Genomic DNA, 7,978 nt, shown 5'->3' on the forward strand with positions numbered 1-7,978 from the left:
CAAAGGTCTAGGAAAATACATAGTAACTCATATAGCTAAGAATTACCATGAAATCTCTTGAAAACACCTTCGCGGTATCGAACACTCTTAGAAGAAATACTCCAAAGACTTCGGTAAAGAGACAACAACTAGATCGGAGCAATGATGTGGTCACTCTTTCACCCACACGAACATTACCAATAATGTTTTTGTATACTGCCTTGAGTCGCCCATCCAAACCGATTGGAAGTCTTGGTCAATGAACGTACTTGGACCAGGATGATCCCCTAGAAGTGCAGACCGTTGAATCACAATATGTTCAACATGGTGTCGATGAAAGATTTCAACTCCACAAAAAATCAAACAAAAAAAAAAGCTTGACACACAACATAAACTCATTAAGGATAGACTCTAACATGACACCAACAAAAGAACGAGAGTAAGTTTATTCTCACAAAATACGATGATCACAAGACGTTTACGAAGAGCATACAACTCTTGAAGATACAAAGTCCCACCACCTCTCAGCACCGAATAGGCACTCCTCAGCCCGCACTCTTTTGCCAATGTATCTATGTCACCTATAAAACTGCACTTAAATTTTTTTGAGGCAAATAAAACTAGACTTAAATGGGCAAGTCTGAAGTAGACCTTACCTCCCCTCAAAAAAAGAAGAAGAAGTAGAGCTCACCTACAAGCGTGAAGGGAGTGAGCTGCCCATTTAACTCACGTTTATCTAGTTTTTCTGCTCAGGTGATTTGGGCGCCTTCAAGGAAGTTTCTTTTCGTTTGATGACCGCTTTTTGGTCCACTTTATTGGTATGTGAATGACATTTTTCTCTTTGATTTTTTCTAGTTTAAAAAAATAGTTCATCATGCACTAAAAAATATTCATCACGTATTATAAAATTATTTATCATATACTCCCTCCCCAAAGAAATAGAAGAGCGTTTAGATCACTAAAGGAGTAATCTAAACGCTCTTATATTTCTTTACGGAGGGAGTACTTCAAAAATATTTATCATGTATTTTAAAATGTTTATTCAAGGTATTTAAAAATGTTAACCACATATGTAAAATATATCATTTTCAAATGGTATTTGTGTATTTAACAAATGTTCACAATGTAATTCAAAAAATGTTCACCATGTACTAAAAAAGTTTTTAACGTGAATTGAAAAATGTTCATCAAATATTTTAAAAAATTCATCATGTACCAAAAATTTACATCCTGTATGTTAAAAAAGATAACCGTGTATTAAAAACGTGTTCATCAAGTATTAGAAATTTTTTATCGTGTACCAAAAATGTACATTGTGTATGTTAAAAAATCATAACGTGTATTAAAAACATGTTCATCAGGTATTAGAAAATGTTTATCGTATATTAAAATTATGCATCATATAATATAAATTGGTTACCGCGTATTAAAAAATGTTCAATCACGCACTAAAATTTTAGACATATATTAAAACTGTTACTATTTTATAAGAAAGATACACAAAATGAATTTCAGATTTTTCATAAACATTTTTTAACATTCGAAGAACATGTTTTCAATATGTGCTGAAATTTGTAAATACATGATGGCTATTTTGTTTTAAACACAGTGAACAAATTTAAAATATGCCATCAACACATTTTGCAATTATATTTTTCTAAATTAAAAATTGCCATGAATATTAAAATAAATGTTCATAGGCATTTAAATAAATGTTGACACGTTGCAATAAAAATGCTCACACACCGGAAGAAAAAATGCTCACGAATATTAACACAAATGTTCACTCATTGCAACAGAAAATGTCCACGATGAACGAATTTTAAATATACCCTGAGCAAATTTAAAATAAAAATGCTTCACGGATATCCTCTATACTCAAGAGAATGATCCGCATTAACTTATTTATCTCAACATCCAAGCATGTCACATTACCAAACAATTATGAATGGGATAACACCCTCCTCAATATGAATCCATGCATGCAAAAATATCGACCATCACATGCAACTATGCATGAGAAAATATTTTTCATTCTATTATTCTACTTATATGTTTATACATAATCAAATATAATAAGTCTTAAGTATTTTAAATTTTGGTTGGCGTGTTACTAGTCCCAATATTTATATTCCACACAATCATCTCACTGAAATACATTGCAACTGATTCCCGCAGTAACGCGTGGGGTATCATCTAGTTAAAACAAAGGGTTGTATTTCAATGCATCACCTTAATTAAATCAATGGTATAGATTAAAACGTATCCTTTTGAGTAAAAAGGTTTTGTAATCAGTTCACGAGGACGATTGCTGAGGCAGGGACCTAAAGGTGATGCTCACCGTTGGCGGGAGAAGCTAATTACATCGCCGGTAGTGGCAGTCGGTGATCAATGCAGCAGCACCAAATATCTGTTACTAGTATTTTCTTCTATCTATCGTTTTTGGGAGTGAGCTGTAGTTTCAAGATGAGTCATGTTGTGTAATGAACTAATGAAACAATGACTAGTGATGCGTCAGCGTGTATACAAATTGAAGTTTAGCGGGCCTCCCATCAGCGACAGTTGGATGGAATCTGACACTGAAAGCATGTACTATTCTTATACCAAACTGCTGGATGTAGCAAGATGGACCAGCTTGGACTCGTTGCCAAGCACGAAAAGCAGCCAAGTAGTACTCCTTTCTCCGTTGGCCGGTGCTGCCTCTAGACCTGATGGCGATGCAGGCAGGGAATCAAACGTGCGCAAGCAGGTCACGCCAAACCATTTTCTTGTAGCCACTCTGAAACATGCACACCTCAGTGCTTGACTTGACTCTAGCTCATATCATATGTCGATTCCTTTTTGCAAAGTGTGTCTCAATTATATCAGCCTTTGAGCAGCTTCATGTGTAATCTAACAGTTCCTGCCTGCGCGTGAATCTTCTTTTCTTATCCTCAATGAAATGTAAAGTAGGAGGAAGGGTTACATATACAGATGATGGGCTAGCAACTCTGAAACAAAGCGTGAACTGAGCGTTGAGAGGGCATCAGAACTTCAGGAGCCCAGGAACAACTGCTACTCTGCTAGGCGGCAGAGTAAGCGAATCAATTGGTTTACTACTTGTGGACAAGCAAATGGAGCAGCAAGGTGCCAAGAAAACTTATCCTTGCGTCTGTTCAATTTTTTCATGTGCGTGCTAACTAATCACGCTCCGTTTGCTGACTGGTCGACTTCCATTGCAGGCCAATCCAGCGATTCTACCGATTCCTACGTTATAGAGATGGCTCGGCTGGCCAATGAGCTTAGTGGGAAACTAGACGACCTCAACTCATCCCAGGCGCCGGTTGGCGACAGGCGCTCTTCTTGTCCCATCATCGTTGGTCGCCAAGGTCGACTGCAGCGAGTACGATCCTGACCACGTCGCCATCGGCCCGTACAACTACCCTCGTCACCAGAGCAGGAGCCCGCACCTCGCCATGAAGCATGACAAGCTGACGAGTCTTGGCAAGGTTCTCTCGGCTGCAAGAGCCACGAGACCCGGCATGACGGTGAACGTCTACATCAACGAGCTCGCATACCTATAAGAATCCGTTAGGAACTGCTACGCCAACACGTTTGATGACATGACCAGTGAGAAGTTTGTGCGCATGCTACTCCTACTCCTCGGCGGCTGCTACATACTCTGCCGTCTCGTTGTCTTCCAATCACATCCAGCAGATGATGCGCCAGTGACTGTAGATGTCGGCGTCCCATCGGCGAACAGGGCGGAGGCGTTGGCGGTGGTCCGCAACGTCTTCTACCTCGCCGAGAACCAGATACCTTTCTTCGTCCTGGAGAAGATTGGGGAGCTGACGGCTTTGGTTGGTAAAGATCATGTGATGAAAGAGATCACAAAGAATGCCCTTGTTCTCATGAGAAGACCGACGTATAAAGAGGCAGCGCCGGCCATGATGTTGTTGAGTAACGTAGTAATTTCAAAATTTTCTTACGCACACACAGAATCATGGTGATGCGTAGCAATGAGAGGGGAGAGTGTTGTCCAAGTACCCTTGTATACCGAAAGCGGAAGCGTTAGCACAACACGGTTGATGTAGTCGTACGTCTTCACAATCCGACCGATCCAAGTACCGAACGTACGGCACCTCCGAGTTCAGCACACGTTCAGCTTGATGACGTCCCGCGAACTCCAATCCAGCAGAGCTTCACGGGAGAGTTTCATCAACACGAGGCGTGGTGACGGTGATGATGATGCTACCGACGCAAGGCTTCGCCTAAGCACCGCTACGATATGATCGAGGTGGAATATGATGGAGGGGGCACCACACATGGCTAAGAGATCAAGAGATCAATTGTCCTCTCCAAGGGGTGCCCCTCTCCCCGTATATAAAGGTGTGGAGGAGGGAGAGGGCCGGCCCTCTCTATGGCGCGCCCTAGGGGAGTCCTACTCCCATCGGGAGTAGGATTCCCCCTTTCCTAGTAGAACTAGGAGCCCTTACAAGTAGTAGGAGTAGGAGAGAAGGAAAGGGAAAAGAGAAGAGAAGGAAGGAGGGGGCGCCGCCCCCCCCCCCTAGTCCAATTCGGACTAGGCCTTGGGGGTCGTGCAACCTCTCCTCTCTCTTTCCCCTAAAGCACAATAAGGCCCATCTACTCCCAGTGAGTTCCCGTAACTCTTCGGTACTTCAAAAAAATACCTGAATCACTTGGAATCTTTCCGATATCCGAATATAGTCGTCCAATATATCGGTCTTTATGTCTCGACCATTTCGAGACTCCTCGTCATGTCCCCAATCTGATCCGGGATTCCGAACTACCTTCGGTACATCAAAACCATAAACTCATAATATAACTGTCATCGAACTTTAAGCGTGCGGACCCTACGGGTTGGAGAACTATGTAGACATGATCGAGACACGTCTCCGGTTAATAACCAATAGCGGAACCTGGATGCTCATATTGGCTCCTACATATTCTACGAAGATCTTTATCGGTCAAACTGCATAACAACATACGTTGTTCCCTTTGTCATCAGTATGTTACTTACCCGAGATTCGATCGTCGGTATCTCAATACCTAGTCCAATCTCGTTACCGGTAAGTCTCTTTACTCGTTCCGTAACACATCATCCCGGAACTAACTCATTAGTTGCAATGCTTGCAAGGCTTAAGTGATGTGTATTACCGAGTGGGCCCAGAGATACCTCTCCGACAATCGGAGTGACAAATCCTAATCTCGAAATACGCCAACCCAACAAGTACCTTCGGAGACACCTGTAGAGCACCTTTATAATCACCCAGTTACGTTGTGACGTTTGGTAGCACACAAAGTGTTCCTTCGGTAAACGGGAGTTGCATAATCTCATAGTCATACACTACTAGGGAAAAGGCTAGCGGCAGCACGGGTTTTAGGTGTATCAGCAGCGCGGGGACCGGCGCTACTAATAAGGCGCTACAGCTAATAGTTAGTAGTAGCGTGGGAGAAACCCGCACTACTACTAACTTTGTTAGTAGTAGCATGTGCAACCCACGCTACTGCTATTACAGACTCGCACCACTACTAATGAAGTAGTAGAAGCGTGCCTACAATACCAGCGTTACTAGTATCCTAAATAATAGTAGGGCACTTTTTTCCCAACGCTACTAGTAGCAAATTAGGAATTAAAAAAATAAAAATAGATGCAGTATTCATGAATGGAGATCAGAGACATGTCCAGTGCAAAATAAATTTCAGAGAACCATCTTAACACTTGCAGTGTTCATGGATGCAACATTCAACATCTCAATTTGAAGAGATCACGGAGACACACACAACCATCATCAAAAGGTTGGTACCTTCCCTAGCATTTCACCACCAACCTAACCAGACCACTTCTCTAGATGTATGTACAAAGTGTCGAGGTCCTCCACCTTGAGGAACTCCGGACGGTGGCGTCGTCCTCCACCTCGGTGACCTCCGGACGGTGGCGTTGAGGTCCCCACCCCGGGGACCTCCTGCGTCGCAATCACCTGGACGATAATCTCTATGACACGGTCGCAGGGCTTCACGGTGAAGTCTGCCTCCGAGTAGGTGAAGAGCACGACTCCCATCGAGCCGCAGTAGTCCTCGTCGATCACCCTGCACCCAGTTGAGAAAGTGAAAACTTGTTAGTTCGCGCCCTTGTGCAGATCTAGTAGGGTATTTTCTTCAATTATCTGTCTCTTTTAGTCTATTATGAATCTTCAAAACGCTCTTATATTAGTTTACAGAGGGAGTAGTATATAAGGATGCCCATCATCTTGTGGAAAAATGTACTAGCTACCAATAATGAACTATTCATGTTGAACAATTTAAATTCGAACAATTGTGAATAATGATTCAGCTTACACATCCTATAAACAAAATGGTCAATTCCATGATGTATCCATCAACTACCTAAATTTTAACATGGAAACCTTCCATAATATATAGACGGGAAAGAGATAGCAAAATGGATCATGCTTGAGATAGAGATTCTTACTGCAAATCTTAACAGAAGACATGACCTGCCAACACCTGAGTCTCCAATAAGCAATAGCTTGAAGAGGTAATCACTGCATGGTCAAATAAGAGAGTGTTAGTCTCCAGCAAACACAGTGCACAGAGAATAAAACAAGTAGTGGTGACATTTTCAAGATGATAAAAAGGGCAGCGCGCTGCACATAGCTCCTGCTTCCGCAGGGTTCGCGGAAGGGTCCGGGCTTGGAAGATTGAAAATAAATTAAAAGAGAAATGTATTCAAGATAATAACACACAACAATTAGATGGAATAATATTGTCAGGCTTAGACAAGTAAGTAGCGACAGATGAAGGGACATTTTGCTGTTTAATACTCAGCCAAAATGCCAGTTTTGCTAAGCTAATAGATCCCTATGTACTAGTGTGTGATTACTGTGATAGAATGTAAAAATAGTTCCCCTTGCAGCATTATGACTAGTACTATAACAACAACCAGCGCCCATTGATTCCTGCGATGAGAACCGTCTTTGAACAAAAGATCGCGCATTTGATGATCTGATAAGAGCAAGTACTACAGTACTAAAGATCACGCATCTCAGAAGTTTATAATGATATTACGCTTATGGTGCCTAAATTATTCTCCATATGCCGTAGCAGCAGCAACAAACATGATTAAGTCAGTGCTGTAAAACAATTACACATGGTGCTAAGTAAGATACCCCAGCTCCAAACATCTAAAATAGTCATTTCTTCTGTTTGGCACCTAGCAACATATCTAATGGCTACATTTAGTTTGTCTTCCGCAAGTTTCCACACGCATCCATATTTTCTCAAGCCAAGTATGCATGTATGTTGGTTAATTAATTGTGTTGTTGCAGTAAACAAGTACCCTCTACAAAATTCGTATTGAAACTTTTTTCAAAAACAGCCTCTATAAGGCCGTAAACTGGCATACGAAAACAATGCGCTCAGGATACTAACTTTCGGGACAACAAACTAAAATGGTGGCTGCTCTCAAACCATACATCCAAACGACGCAAATAAATACTCTACGGAAAGCTTGGAACTTGCTTTACAAATTTCATATAGAGGCAACTCGAAATTCTAAGAATAACTAACTTGTTTTTCACCTAGAAGCTGGCTGTCCAGATTTGACAGTGCAGTTTTTAACTGAACCAGATTCTTATCTGACAGAAGTAGCACCCAACAAAATGCAGATAGACATGTAACTAAATTATGCAACTGAACTTTTAGTAGGAAGCAAGCACTCACCAAAATTCAGACAGGCATGTAACTAACTTCTGTAATAACTGAATTTAGCAGCAGGCGAGCACCCAACAAAATTCAGATAGGCATGTAACTAAATTCTGCAACTGAATTTCTAGCAACAAGGAAGCACCCAGCAAAGTTCAGATAGGCATTATACTAGATTCTGCAATGCAATGTTTATCTTACTCAGAAGCAGAGCAGGTATCCACCAAAATTCAGTCTGACAGCTACATGTAACCCAAATTCAGACATACTACATGTAACCCAAATTCTTCTACAA

The 7,978-nt window shown here is 41.5% G+C and overlaps 1 pseudogene; it reads left to right on the forward strand.

Moving 5' to 3' along the window:
- Window positions 1-3,092: 3,092 nt before the first annotated feature.
- LOC125547265 (UPF0481 protein At3g47200-like) overlaps window positions 3,093-7,978 on the forward strand; it is a 123,504-nt pseudogene continuing 118,618 nt past the window's right edge.

Source organism: Triticum urartu, chromosome 3A (assembly GCF_056163025.1).
Source record: "Triticum urartu cultivar PI428250 chromosome 3A, HENAU_Tu73, whole genome shotgun sequence".
Lineage (NCBI taxonomy): Eukaryota > Viridiplantae > Streptophyta > Magnoliopsida > Poales > Poaceae > Triticum > Triticum urartu.